We start from the raw sequence: 16328 nt of genomic DNA on the forward strand, positions 1-16328 counted from the left end.
GCAAATGTTAGGAACCAAGAATGGAAAATTCACTGTGAGCCAGTTGAAATGTACTGCTGGGGCTTTGCAGGACATTCAATTCTCAAAGCATTTAACAAGCTGGGTATTATGGGGGTTGCTAAAAGGAACACTAAAAGATCTATAACAGAAGTCACAGACGGAGCCACTAAGTAGCTATGGTGAAGAAGACTGATCAGTGGGTGGCTGCTACTGGGATGCAAGGCAGGGTCTGTTCACTCCTGAGTGGTTCATCTTGGTAAGGGAGATTAATGTTAAAGACCTGAAATTCCAAATAACCCCAGGAACATCAATGATGATGCATTCCAGAGCATCCTAATAATAATAATAATGCATTTTATTATATAGCGCCTTTCATCTTGCAACACCAACCTATAAACACTTTGAAATCACTTCATTGGTTTCACTGGTATGAGAAAACCCCCCACATTTGATATACCATTCAACTCGTCTTAACGCCTTGTTATGCAAAACGTGACACAAAATGCGACACTTTTCCCCCATATTTTTCACCCTCTGGACAAGATTATTCTAATTTTTAGGCAATGTTGAGCAATATTTTGTGCAGGAAATTATGTCAAAAGGTGTCTTCAGCAAAAATGATCCATCCCAATGGGTTCACTCACCTCCTAATGGAATACGAGCGATCAAGATTACTCCTTTTTACAAAACTTCAAAAAATGGAGATAATAATAATTCATTACATTTATATAGCGTTTTTTACAGTACTCAAAGCACAATCCACACAGGGAGGAACCGAACCCACAATCTTCCACAGTCTCCTTACTGCAAAGCAGCAGCACTACCACTGCGCCACCTGTGAGGTTATATTATATAGGCATGCAAAATGTCGTTTTATGCTATTTCAAGGTTACTGATAACAAATATGATAATTGTTTTGGTATGTTTTAAGTTATTTAAAGGACTGTTGACCTAGTCTACTTTCCATCAGTGGCGTTGCACAGTCTCTCATACAGGTCTGTTAATGTTTACCTCTTCTATTTCTGTTTAAACAGAATTAATTATACAGTCAGTCAATAATGACAGGACATGGGGTGTGACCTCTTGTGACAGTTTAAATGCAAAAGGTGCATGTCAATAGAAAGGTTACAGCTGAACAATGGAAAATGCATCTAAAAGTTTTGCATAACCCTTAAGGAAAACTTCTATGTGCATATTTTCATTTATCAGTATGTGCATTTTGCACAAAAATTAAATGCAATCACGATGCAATAGTTGAGACTGCTGCCTCGAGAGAGCCAGGTTTAATTCTTAGCCAAGCAGCTGCATTAGTGGTGTTATGTATGTTTTCTTCATGTTTGTTTGGACTTCCTCCAATGTCTCTAGTTTCTTTATCCATCCTTTTAGCATACTTTAACCCCCAAAACATCATGCGAAAACACCATTTCACCTCTGGGATTAATAAATTATATCAAATCAAAATGTATGACTTTAAACTGCTCATGCATATGTGACTGTGCCCTCTACCTGAGCTGCTGGGGGTATGCTTTGGCTTTTTGGAACCCTGGAATAGAATTACAAAGTTCACAAAATAGATGAATAAATGTTCAGTCTGATGTATTCAGGAAGACCCTGTATTTTGTTCTGTCTAATAATAACTCATTTTACTCAGTAACCAGGTGACTCACCTTTTAGGAGATGACTCATTTGTTTACCGTTTGCTTTTAGGTCAGAGAGACTCACATGCTTGTTACTTCATTTGTAGACGAAAGGTCAGTTTGAGGTGATAGGCTAATTTATAAGCGGAGTGTGTGAAAGAAAATAAGGTGAAGCTCACACCTGGGTTTCATAAGCTGCAATCTTTGGTGCTCTGGAATGGGTAAGCTTTAAAAAACTGAATACATTTGAAATTTTGAGCTAATACTAATACAGGTTTATTTTCATTTGCTTCTTTATGATGAGTTAATGTCCTCTACACTTTGCCGGTAGGGTGAAGAAAATCAATAGATTATTCTTTAATAAAATAAATATTTCTAGCGTTTGTGAAATATCTATGGGTTGGTTTATCAAACTGTGAGGTTGACCACAATAGCTTCTTATTGAAGTTTTAACTTTTCAATCAATGAGCAACAAAATATTTTGTGTTTTTTAGGAAGGCCACTTCTCAAGTGTAGGTATGGCTTGCCACAGAATATGTTTATTAGGTTATACTTACTTGATTGCAACACTAATCGTCTCACCACAGTTAATTTTATTTTCTGAAAAAAGAAACATTATACAGTATGCTAGTTTAGGTTTTGTACAAATAACCTTTGTATTGTTTCAAGCGAGTTAATTGATATACTGGGTTACTTAAGAAACTGATGATAACAGATCTCTGAAGTGTTTAAGTCAAAATCAAGTCTATCTCTCTTCTGCATATACTTTATATCAAGTGATAAATTTATGTATTGCTTTGAAGATATTTTGAATATAGCCTATATATTTCTGTTTCTTTGTGCTGTGATTACTTATATGTTTTATAAGTAGGTCAATAATTCTTAAGGAAAGGCACTTCATCACACTGAATATATCAAGTCAGACCAGCTCGGGGGATGCCAGATCCTTGAACAGGAAATGATAAGTAAGGCCAGATGCATTACACAAGTGAACACAAACTCACTGCAGGCTGTGGCAAACAAGGGAATGATTATAGGTTTATAGGTTTATAGGGTTCTTGTCATGTGCGTAGAGCCCATCATGACTAGTGCTACCCATTCTTTCAGAAGCAGATCTTCAGTCACCAGTTCATTTCACAACTACAAGTATCTATCTATCCATCTATCTATCTAAATCTAATCTAATCTAATCTAATCTAATCTAATCTAATCTAATCTAAAACAATTCAGGAGTATTTCTGACCTTTCTCCTTGTTATTCATGACTTTGGCCTAGTTATACTGCCCAGTAGAATAATCCAAATATATTGAATGTTCATTTTGTGAACAAAAGAGTCTTTCAGCTTAATTCAGTTTATTACAATATACTGGTCTTCACAGTTTGATGGTTTTGGAGGATTGTTAAGTGCAGTAATAATAAAACAATATGCACCATTCATAACTATTGTTTATAGCAATTGCTTGGTAACAACAATAAATTGAATTAAAAATTTTAATATGTTGTATACTAAAAAATACTGTAAAATCAAGACTATTCGGTTTTTGAGGTAAAAGCCTATCACCATGCATTTGTCTTAAAGTTTACTTTAATGTTTATCTTCTTACAGCATACACCCTGACTGTATTGCCAAAATTGTATATTTGATTGAATTAAATGAAATGCTTTTGTTTTGGAGAAATGGGGTAGGAGTTATTCTGAAGGAACAGTGTATCAAGAGTGTTTTGGAGGTGAAAAGAGTGTCGGACAGAGTGATGATTATAAAGCTGGCAATTGGAGGTATGATGACGAATGTTGTTAGTGCATATGTCCCGCAAGTTGGGTGTGCAATGAATAAGAAAGAAGGTTTCTGGAGTGAGTTGGATGAAGTGAGGGACAGTGTACCCTAGGGACAGAAAGTGGTGATTGGAGCGGATTTCAATGGACATGTTGGTGAAAGGAACAGAGTAGATGGGTAGGTATGGTGTCAAGGAGAAGAATGAAGAAGGTCAGATGATATTGGATTTTACGAAAAGAATCGATATGGCTGTGGTGTATATGTGTTTTAAGAAGAGGGAGGAAGATGCACACGTGTAGATTATATCCTATGCGGAAGAGTCAATCTGAAGGAGATTGAGGATTGCGAAGTGGTGGCAGGGAAGTGTAGTTACAGTAGGTAACATAGGATGGTGGTCTGTAGAATGAAGTTGAAGATCAAGAAGAGGAGGAGAGTGAGGGCAGAGCCAGGGATCAAATGGTGTAAGCTGAAAAAGGAAGACTACAAGGTTGAGTTTAGGGAGGAGGTAAGAGAGGCACTGGGTGCTTTTGAAGAGTTGCCAGACACCTGGGAAACTACAGCAGAAGTAGTAAGGGTGGCAGCAAGAAGGGTGCTTGGCATAACATCTGGACAGAGGAAGAAGGAAAAGGATACCTGATGGTGGAATGCGGAAATACAGGAGAGTATACAGAGGAAGAAGATGGCAAAGAAGAAGTGGGATAGATAGTCAGAGAGAAGCAGAAAGTAGACAAGAGTACAAGGAGATAAGGCATAAGGTGAAGAGAGAGGTGGCAAAGGCTGAAGAAAAGGTGTTTGATGAGTTGTATGAGAGACTGGACAGTACGGAGGGAAAAAGGACCTGTACCGATTGGCTAGACAGAGGGACTATGCTGGAAAAGATGTACAGCAGGTTAGGGTGATAAAGGATAAAGATGGAAACATACTCATAAGCGAGGAGGGTGTGTTGAGAAGATGGAAAGAGTACTTTGAGAGGCTGATGAATGAAGAGAGTGAGAGAGAGAGAGAGAGAAGGTTGGATGATGTGGAGATAGTGAATCATGAAGTGCAATGGATTAGCAAGGAGAGAAGTAAGGACAGCTATGAGAAGGATGAAATATGGAAAGGCCAATGGTCCAGATGACAAACCTGTGGAAGCATGGAGGTGTTTAGGAGAGATGTGAAGGTTTTAACCAGATTGTTTAATGGAATCTTGGAAAGTGCGAGGGTGCCTGGGGAGTGGAGAAGAAGTGTTCTGGTACCGATTTATAAGAATATGGGGGATGTGGAGAGCTGTTGTAACTATAGAGGGATAAAATTGATGAGCCACAGCATGAAGTTATGGGAAAGAATAGTGTAAGCTAGGTTAAGAAGGGAGGTGATGATTAGTGAGCAGCAGTATGGTTTCATGCCAAGAAAGAGCACCACAGATGCGATGTTTGCTCTGTGGGTGTTGATGGAGAAGTATACAGAAGGCCAGAAGGAGCTGCATTGCGTCTTTGTGGACATGGAGAAAGCATATGACAGAGTGCCTTGAGAGGAGTTGTGGTATTGTATGAGGAAGTCGGGAATGACAGAGAAGTATGTAAGAGTTGTACAGGATATGTACGAGGGAGGTGTGACAATAGTGAGGTCTGCAGTAGGAGTGATGGATGCATTCAATGTGGAGGTGGGATTATATCAAGGATCAGCTCTGAGCACTTTCTTATTTTCAATGGTGATGGACAGGTTGAGAGATGAGATTAGACAGGAGTCCCCGTAGACTCTGATGTTTGCTGATGACATTGTGATCTGTAGCGAGAGTAGGGAGCAGGTCATGGAGACACTGGAGATGTGGAGATATGCTCTAGAGAGGAGAGGAATGAAGATCAGTAAAAACAAGACAGAACACATGTATGTAAATGAGAGGGAGGTCAGAGGAATGATGAGGATGCAAGGAGTAGAGTTGGTGAAGATGGATAAGTTTAAATACTTGGGATCAACAGTACAGATTAACAGGGTTTGTGGTAGAGAAGTGAAAAAGAAAGTGCATGCAGGGTGGAATGGGTGGAGAAGAGTGTCAGTAGTAATTTGTAACAAACGGGTATCAGCAAGAGTGAAAGGGAAGGTCTACAGGACAGTAGTGAGACCAACTATGTTATATGGGTTGGAGACGGTGGCACTGACCAGAAAGCAGGAGACAGAGCTGGAGGTAGCAGAGTTAACGAAGCTAAGATTTTCACTGTGTGTGACGAGGATGGATAGGATTATAAATGAGTACATTAGAGGGTCAGTTCATGTTGGACGGTTGGGAGACAAAGTCAGAGAGATGAGATTGCATTGGTTTGGACATGTGCAGAGGAGAGATGCTGGGTATATTGAGAAGAAGCTTCCAGGCAAGAGGAAGAGAGGAAGGCCTAAGAGAGGGTTTAAGGATGTGGTGAGAGAGGCCATGCAGGTGGTGGGTGTGACAGAGCAAGATGTAGAGGACAGGAAGTTACGGAAAAAGGTGATCTGCTGTGGCGACCCCTAACAGGAAACAGCAGCCAAAAGAAGAAGAAGAAATTAAATGCTTTTGTTCTAGTTAGAAAGCAACCTGAAGCATGTTTATGGCTATACATTATACTGTTGTAATGCTCTACAACAGATGCCTTTTGATACTTAGAAACCGGCCCACAACATCCATAACCCTTTTTGTTTTCTCTGTGCCATGTACATTTTAATATAAAATATTGATTTATGTACAGGGCATTTCCTTTTCAAATATGGAATTATCCAGTATTAATTAGGGATATATGGTGTTTGTTGGTTGTATTATCAAAATAACAATTTCTCCACGCATCAGGATTTAAATTCTTATTTCTCTCAGTGAAATGCCATACAGGTAAATGAATAATATACTCTATAACCAAAGTGTCTATGCAATTGCTACATTGTTTAATATCTATCAGTTTAAAAAGTAATTTATTGTCACATTTCAGTTAATTATATGTGAATATTTTATCATCAAAAGCCAATTACTTTTTAAATTTATGATAAGGACTCCATTCATCAATACATGTGGCGCAATGGTATGGAAATAAAGAAGATGAACTTCCAGTAAGTAGAAGTGATTATACCTTTATTGAAATCTGTGGTTTTTTCTCAAAACAAAATAATTATGTACTTATTTTATACTGAAAACACAATACCTAACAGCATCAGAGCACCAACACATGCACAATAGCTCAAATATAAATCTCAGATCTGTCAATGCATTAAGAAGTATTTGATGTGAATAATCAATGAGATTTTTACAAATTCTGTCCAGTCATAAGAGATGACAGGCATATGCATCAAGAGTTAAATGATCATGGGTTAGAACATACATTTCTTATGCTCATGAACCAATATTAAATTCACATTTTGACTTAAATTGTCTGTGGCCCTTATTTGGAGAAAATGGATGAGTGTGTAAATTAAGAAAATGCATAATTGGTAACAGGTTATTCAGTCTGCCACATGTTTCTGAAAACTTATCAACTCATTAATGTAATGGCACCTTCATTCACTTTTAATCTTCTACTGTCTTATTAGTTTAGTACAATATCAATATCCCTTTTATTCTTTTTCTTTTTGGTGTAAAGTCAATGAAGTGGTACCCCCTGGTCTGTGTTGTGCATGAATATTCCTACTACAAGGGTGGTGAAAGGTCCAAACTTCAAGCTTAGCTCACTAAATGGTGCATGGTGAGAGAGTTACTTAATCTATTTCTACCTCAGCTTTTTGTATGTCAAATGTACATAATACATGATATTCAGTGGGTTTTGCAGGATGTTGAACTCTCAGGAAAAAAGATGAAGCAATACAAAAGTGTAACAATCGTGACACCAAAGGATATGAAACCTGAAACCAGGGAGGAACTAGAAATGACTGTTGTGTCATGTTACACAATTGGTCAATCACTTTCAGTGAGTCTCTCAGTAGAAAAGTTTGAAAATGAAATTGGGCTAGTTCCAATAAAAATATGACATAAATAAATATTTTAATTTGGAAACAGATTTAATTTATAAGGCTCTAAAAGTTGCAAGATATTAATCTTCAAGGAAAATATTCTTATTTATTGATCAATATGTAACACAATATAAAAACCACAACTGTTTAGTGGAAGTCTACATATTACATGGGCTAAGTAATAGATAAAATAATGGTGTTACCTCTCTGACATATTGGGTTTGAATCTCACGTCTGGCCACTCTTTGAGTGGAGTCTATGTGTTGTCCAAATGTCTGAGTGTTTTTTTTCAAGGTACCTTGTTTTTACTCCAACATCCTAATGAGAGGTGCACTAATTTTTATGGTGATTCTAAACTAGCCTTGTCTGTGTGGGTGCATATGTGAGTAAGCAAGATGATGGACTGTTGCCCTATTGTATGTTTGTTCTGCTTTAATTGCTGTCAGGCAGCCTTTAGCTGCATTCCTGCAACCATGATTTTCAATTGTTTCAGAATTTTACATTAATATATGCAGTACTGCGAAACTACTCACCTATTTTACACATTTCTCATTTATTATTTTACCATCTCATTTCGATAGCTAAGAATTTTTGAGTGGAGACACGTTTACTTGATTGTTAACTATAATTTGTATGAACGTGTGTCAGTGTGTGTACCCTGTAATGCATTAATACTTATTACAAACGAACAAACTTTATTTGTTCCAGAAGCTCTTTAAATAAATAAATAAATATCTTAATGGATAAACTGAACAGTTTATCCATACAAAGCTGGTCAGTACAGGCTTTAAGAACTCGAACACTGACTCCATTTGGTCCCCCAGCTTTTTCTGTGTGTAGCTTCCTTAGTTATTTCCTTACTTGGTCTTCAGTTATAAACAGTCCACACTGATGGTCAGAAGTGGATTTGTCATTGGCCATTCCAGTTGATGTGGTAGGAGTTGTTGATGCAGTAGAGATGGTGTGGGGAGACTGGTCATTAGAAGAAAGTGGCAGCTTTTTACCCAATGACCCTGATTTTGATAAGTGATTTCAGAGAATGGGTGGATGTTGTACTGCAGAAGAGTTTGAAAAGTATATAATGAAAGAAAGTTGGTGGCATGGTAGTGTACCAAGTCATTGCTCATGTGTAATTTGTAAAATTCCCCTGTATGTGCATGGTTTTTGTCTTCCACTTCCTTGGTTAGGTTTATTTGCAAATAAAAATTGGCCTGTATAGGTGAATAGAATGGTGCCTTGTCCAGGAATATTTCATCCTGCAGGCCCCATGACCCAGAATTAGATTAAAGAAGTTTCAGAGTGGTACATTATGATGAATTAACTTTTACAGAAGGTGAGCAAATCAGTGTGCTGTAATTTTAAGCCACAATTTTCTTTTCAAAACAGTAATAATATAAGAATTATTTTCATTTAAACATTTTTCATTCTGCACCTCAGTGAACTCCTACTTTTATAACCAGTGTCAGACATGTGCGATTAAGGGGCGTTTTCAGGGCTCCTTTGAGGCTGTCATAGGTACTCCACATCAAGAGAGGGTAAAATTGCTGACTTCTCCATTTTTGACTATAGACCTGACGAAACCAGTCAGATGACAACAGACACCACTTCCCCACCTTATCCTAAGTTACACCACTTCTACCTCCACCAGCATTTATGTGCAGTAAAGGAACAACATCCCATAAGTAGGCATTAAGTAGAGTACCCACGTCTGGGGGAAACAGAGCTCCTGTACAGAAGAGAACATATTCAAGACAGACCCTGACGGTCTAGCCTTATTGTATTTTTTTCCAGCCCGGTAACGTTTCTTTTACGTATTAAATGGGGTTTGTCATGGAGACACCCCCAACACTTTTCTTGTCTTATCCTTCTGCATTACTCCAGTCATACAAGGTGGTGTTTCCTTGCTTAGTATCTATGTTTCCCTTTTCTCTAAGGTCTCATTTCCTTTTAACAGTTTCCTCATTTCCTTTTCTGTTTTCCGTGTTTTACTCCTCAACACATGTAAACATCTTTTCCTTATAGATACCTGCCCCTGTCCATCTAACAGAGGTGCATCCCTATAGTCTATTAATTAATTGTACCTGTTTGTAAAAAAATGTTTTTAGTAATTATTTTCTCTGGTAATCTCTAAACAAAGCAATGACTGCTAATGGAAAATGTCATTAGTGCTCCTTAACTTTACATGCACTAAATATGCATCTTTAATTATATCACAGTGTGGCACTGTGTCTATAATAATGACTCTCTAAGAGGTACAGTACGTCAATAGTTCAAATATTCAGTAGTTTTGGTTAGTTTTTAAAAATAAAACTGTTACTCTTTCTGCAGGTGTCTTTATAACCTCTAATGACATTTTCTTTTTATAGATTTGCTTTTTTATAATCTTAGATTTTGCTTCTGTCTTTATTGAGCTTATTGAAGAGCATGTTTCCCATCTCACATGACTTCATCTCTACTTTTCTTCTTGAAGAAAAGATTGTGTATTGTTATTATATTGCAGAAGTGTTGGTCTCCCCTTCAAGCTGTGCTAGTGAAATTTACACATCCTCATGAGATCTTTTATTGCAGCATGCTATTTTTTCCACTTTTTCCATCACGTGAATGGATGCACACAGAAATCTTCCATTCTCCTGTTCTGCTGTATTCACTCATTCTCATTTAAATCTATTGTATTTCCCTGGGTTTTTTTAATCTACGCATTTCACACTGATTTTATTTATTTTAGATTATTTTTTTACTTTCATAAAGTTTGTTTCACTTCAAAAGTATGTAAAACTAATGTGCATGTAAGACATCTAACTGTGCACTGTCCTGTTCTTTAGGTGTGCCATATAATGAAGAACTGTTGCAAGAAATTCTGGCGTAATGGGGCAGTATTAGAATATGTCCATTTCCATTTTTAAAGAACCAATCCATTTAGTTGTAAAATAGTGAATTTGGCTGTGACTTTGCAAATTTGTGGAGTGATTATGACCTCCAGAACATTCAAAACATATCCACAGAGAACATTCCTTTGGTTTTAAAAGATCGTCTAATGTGTTTTTATAATATACAATCTGCACGGAGTGAAATCTGACATGTAAATCATGTACCTAAATACAACCCCAATTCCAAAAAAGTTGGGATGCTGTGTAAAATGCAAATTAAAACAGAATGCAATGATTTGCAAATCTCATAAACCCATATTTTATTCACAATACAACATAGAAAATGTATCAAGTGTTTAAACTGAGAAAATGTACCATTTTAAGAAAAGAATAAGGTCATTCTGAATTTAATATCTTAAAAAAGTTGGGACAGGGCCATGTTTACCATGGTGTAGCATGCCCTCTTCTTTTAACAACAGTCTGTAAATGTCTGGGAACTGAGGAGTCCAGTTGCTGGATTTTTAGGAGAGGAATATTGCCCCATTCTTGTCTGATATAGGATTCTACCTGTTCAACAGTCCAGTGTTTTCTTTGTCATATTTGTGGTTTCAAGATGTATCAGATATTTTCAGTTGTTGAAAGTCTAGACTGCAGGCAGGCCAGTTCAGCACCTGGACTCTTCTACTATGAAGTCATGCTGTTGTAATAGATGCAGTATGCGGTTTAGTATTGTGTTGCTTAAATATGCAAGGTCTTTCCTGAAAAAGATATTGTGTGGATGGGAGCATATGTTGCTTTAAAACCTATATATACTTTTCAGCATTGATGGTGCCTTACCAAATGTGCAAGCTGTCAATTCCATAGGCACTAATGCACCCCCATACCATCAGAGATGCAGGCTTTTGAGATGAGTGCTAATAATAAGCCCAATTTTCCCTCTCGTTTTTAGTTTGGAGGACACAGTGTCTATGTTTTCCAAAAAGAATTTCAAATTTCGATTCATCTGACCATAGAACAATTTTCCACTTTGCCTCAGTCCAATTTAAATGACCTTTGCACCCAGAGAAGACGGCGATGTTTCTGGATCATGTTCACATATGGCTTCTGCTTTTTTAGGATAGAGCTTTAACCGTTCTATCTACTTGGCCACATTCATCTTTCCCTCGATTGCAACCAGTCATCCTGTCTCTGCAGCTGAAAAACACCCCCACAGCATGATGCTGCCACCGCCATGCTTCACTGTGGGGACTGTATTGGACAAGTGATGAGCAGTGCCTGGTTGTCTCCACACATACCGCTTAGAATTAAGGCCAAAAAGTTCTATCTTGGTCTCATCAGACCAGAGAATCTTATTTCTCACCATCTCAGAGTCCTTCAGATGTCTTTTATCAAACTCCATGCGGGCTGCCATGTGTCTTTCCACTCCTCAGTGTGTGGAGACAACCAGGCACTGCTCATCACTTGTCCAATACAGGGATATCCTGGACAAAAACCTTCTCCAGAGTGGTAAGGACCTGAGACTGGGCCGAAGGTTTACCTTCCAACAAGACAATGACCCTAAGCACACAGCTAAAATAATGAAGGAATGGCTTCACAACAACTCTGTGACTGTTCTTGAATGGCCCAGCCAGAGCCCTGACTTAAACCCAATTGAGCATCTCTGGAGAGACCTAAAAATGGCTGTCCACCAACGTTTACCATCCAACCTGACAGAACTGGAGAGGATCTGCAAGGAGGAATGGCAGAGGATCCCCAAATCCAGGTGTGAAAAACTTGTTGCATCTTTCCCAAGAAGACTCATGGCTGTATTAGCTCAAAAGGGTGCTTCTACTAAATACTGAGAAAAGGATCTGAATACTTAGGACCATGTGATATTTCAGTTTTTCTTTTTTAATAAATCTGAAACAATTTCAAAAATTCTTTTTTTTTTTGTCTGTCAATATGGGGTGCAGTGTGTACATTGATGAGGGAAAAAATGAATTTAAATGATTTTAGCAAATGGCTGCAATATAACAAAGAGTGAAAAATTGAAGGGGGTCTGAATACTTTCCGTACCCACTGTATAATATATATAATTTTTAATGTAGGTATATCATTTCGACCTGGTCAGGTAGCTCGCAAGCCGAAAAAGTGTGGGCACCCCTGCTTTAGCTTTTAGTTAAGTCAAAATGCTGCTGCAAGAATCATTACATGTTCAAAGAAACTACAACTCCATAACTCCTGTTCTTAAGTCATTCCACTGACTTCCAGTTAAATTTAGGGCTGATTTCAAAATTTTCCTTCATCCATAAGGCCCTGCTTACCTGTCTTAACTTATTATTTACAAACCAGAGCATGCATTAAGATCTCAGTATGCTGGCTACCTAGAGATTTCATGAATTAACAAAATAACAGTGATAGGTTGACCAATTACCTACCTACCAATTACCTATCCTAAAGCTATGGAATGATACGACTGATTATATAAAAGATGCCCCTTTGGTCTCAGCTTTCAAATCCAGGCTTAAGACTCACTATTTCAGTATCGCATATCATGATTAGAGTTACTGAATAGCTATGAACATTGTATTTACAACAACAACAACATTTATTTATATAGCACATTTTCATACAAAAAGTAGCTCAAAGTGCTTTACATAATAAAGAATAGAAAAATAAAAGAGACAGTAAGAAAATAAAATAGGTCAACATTAATTAACATAGAATAAGAGTAAGGTCCAATGGCCAGGGGGTGCAGAAAAAACAAACAAAAAAAAAAACTCCAGACGGCTGGAGAAAAAAATAAAATCTGTAGGGTAGGGATTCCAGACCATGAGACCGCCCAGTCCCCTCTGGGCATTCTACCTAACATAAATGAAACAGTCCACTTTGGATTTAGGGTTCTCACAGAAGGACTTGATGATGATGGTCACATAGACTTCTGGCTTTTAATACATCCATCATTGTTGGAGCATCATGATGCTTTGAGTAGGTGGTGGTGGCGCAAACCGGAAAAAGAAACAGAAGAGAGAGTAGGGGTCAGTACAGATTTTAGAGCCACCATGATTAGTTATTATGATGAATTGAACATACAGAGTATCAGGATTAAGTTAAAGTGAAGTTATAAAAAGGCCATGTTAAAATAATGTGTTTTCAGCAGTGTTTTAAAGTGCTCCACTGTATTAGCCTGGCGAATTCCTATTGGCAGGCTATTCCAGATTTTAGGTGCATAGCAGCAGAAGGCCGCCTCACCACTTCTTTTAAGTTTTGCTCTTGGAATTCTAAGGAGATACTCATTTGAGGATCTAAGGTTACGATTTGGAATATAAGGTGTCAGACATTCCGATATATAAGATGGGGCGAGATTATTTAAGGCTTTATAAACCATAAGCAGAATTTTAAAGTCAATCCTGAATGACACACTAACACTTCTCTATTCTGTTTCTCTTTTAGGTAACCTGATGTAGCACTTAGTGCCACTGCTCTACTGCCAAGCTGTTTTCCTGCCCATGGAAAAGACACCTGAGATAATGAGAGACCGGAATCAATGGGTGAAAAGATTCTATCGTCATGTTAGATGGACTTATACTCTAGAATTCCCATAATGGATGGCTTAGGTCCTCAAGACTGCAACTGTGACTGTGTCAAACAACTTTGTTTGTTATAACTCACCGCGGACCGCCTAGAGGTTTATTTTCTTCAGGAATGCAGCTGACTGGAGTTTTGATTTTCCTCTCCTTTGTTATGGCCATTGTTCAATGATAATGTTAACGGACAGATATTGTTAGATAGCATTTATGTTGATCAGCTGGAGCTATTTTTTTCTGTGTTTTTAAACAAATCCGTATCTTCATGGGTTATGTAATTACTAATTTGTAAAGAAATAATTGCCTTTTACATGTGAACTTGTTACAGAACTCAGTCCCTGAAAACTGTGAAGAGCTCTTCATAAAAATGAATTGACTAACCAGGATAAGCCTCAATTACTACTGAATAGCATTTTTTAGCAATATACTGTATGTCCAAATCAGAAGCAGGTGAAGGCAATCCCAGCAGTTACAAGTAAAAGTAACAACAAACATAATAGGACAACAATTTATCATAGACACAAAAACAGCCACATGGCTCTTAATAGTAGGATAATGTAATGATAACAACTTGTGCTGTGGCATTCTTTTTTGACTGTGACAATAAATTATAGCCTCTATAGAAAATACATTCAAATGTAGGGAAAAAATGTAAATACTACACAGAAGGCACAGTATTACCTTTTACACTACAGTGCTGACATAAATAGCTGCTTTTGCATCAATAAAACAAGTCAAAACACATTGCTTCAGTTTTAATATGCTGGTTTTCCATCTAATGTTAGTTCAAGTCTAACACTAGTTCTTTCTGAGTCACCCCAAAATCCTTGCAATAAGTTGCAGAGGAAAAGTGGGTTCAAAAAACAGCATTTAGCTATGGCCTATGGAAATTTAGCTAATGACAATGCTGCCTCACAACTTTGAGATACTGTGTTTAAATCCTGGCTTAGTCACTTATTGTGTGCTGTTTGCATATTCGCCTCATGTATGGGTAAATATTTTTCTGGATATGCATGGTTTTCTCTTATTTTATCACTACTACAGACTGATATTTGCAGTATGCTTTTTGACCTAAAATTTGGACTAAACAGATGTAAGGTTGAATGTTAATGTAGTCATTGTGGCCATCTAAGACTGAGTTTGTTTACCACCTGCTCTAAGAAGTCATATGGATTGCAACATGTCATTCATAGACAGACAGACAGATATTTTTCATCTAACAATGTCAAAATGTTTGAAATATATAGATATTTCACATCTCACCGTCCATTTCAGTCAAGTTTATATACATTAAGAAAACCAAGGTAACTTGTATGAATGATGTGTATGTAATTGGAAGTGCTTGGAAAGGATCACTAAGCTCACTCCTGTTTGTGAATGACATTCACAGGTCAGTAAATGATGCAATCTCTCAGAACACCTAAAACAGCAAATGAGACATCCATGTTAGGATGATAATTTAGTTACTGTTCTGTATCCACAGACTAATTATTACATTTACAGACCTGGGGTTATGTATCTCCATCTGCTACTTTACACTGATTTTCCTAAATGTCAATGGTGTAGTAAAGATGAATACAATTTCTGTCACACTGATTTTGAACATTGCTGCCCTTTTAAACAGCTAGTTTAGTCCCAAATGGTATTCAGTGTTTACTCAAGACTGTAGTAACTACACAATGATGACAGCCTAGGCACTGTAATGTAGTAGCTAAGCCACTGGACTCTTTTAAGTTACACAGTTGTTAGTACAATTCCTACCTCTGACTCACTGTGCGGCATTGATCATTATTGTGTGCAAACAAGCGTAATGAATATTGACTGTGTAGTTTGCTTTGACTAAAAATGTCAGTCAAATAATGTCAGTACAATAATAATGAAATCTATAACATGCACAGGAGTGTATTTGCAGTTGATTTTGATGTAGTTACAATGAGAATTAGAACCTCCACATCTGAAGTCATGGTGTGTATTCAGTAAATAATTCTGTCTAAATCTAAGGGGTGAACTCTTGCCGCAATTAAAAGAGTATCTCAGTGAAGAACAAGGAGAGTTCAAGTAGCTTGTTTTTGAAGGAAGGTTACAATTGATCATGAGAATAAACAATGAATCATAACAGCAGTTATCAGCTTTGTAAGTGTTTTACAAAACCACAATAAAAAGAAGCTAGGTTCTGATGCAAAGTTTTCATCTACACAGTCTACATCCACATGTTCACTTGTGGTTGCAAACTGTAGGAAGTGACTAAAAGAATGGGATTTTGAGCAGAAGGAATCGAAATGAGATCCCTGTATATGGCTGCTAGGCTCATTCTCTGGTATACAAAACAATACTGACTGGGAGAAGACCCATGACACCATATAAGAATTATATCTCTCGGAAACTGAGATATGTCTGGGAATTCCAAAGGATGAGGTGGATAAGTTTTCTAAAGATAGTATTGGTTGGACTGTCCAGCTTAGCATGTTACATGTGACTTTCATTAGGAAAAGCAGATTAAAAGTGAATTGAAATGCAGTAAAGCACAAATCTTGCT

The 16328-nt window shown here is 37.3% G+C and overlaps 1 long non-coding RNA gene across 1 annotated transcript; it reads left to right on the plus strand.

The window, feature by feature from the left end:
* Positions 1-1769: 1769 nt before the first annotated feature.
* Positions 1770-15908, plus strand: LOC120539149. The gene is made up of 2 exons (XR_005635562.1): positions 1770-1858; positions 13659-15908. It is a non-coding gene; the product is annotated as an uncharacterized LOC120539149 (long non-coding RNA).
* The last annotated feature ends 420 nt before the right edge of the window (positions 15909-16328 follow it).

The sequence above is a fragment of the Polypterus senegalus genome, chromosome 11, assembly GCF_016835505.1.
Source record: "Polypterus senegalus isolate Bchr_013 chromosome 11, ASM1683550v1, whole genome shotgun sequence".
In the NCBI taxonomy this organism is placed as follows: Eukaryota; Metazoa; Chordata; class Cladistia; order Polypteriformes; family Polypteridae; genus Polypterus; species Polypterus senegalus.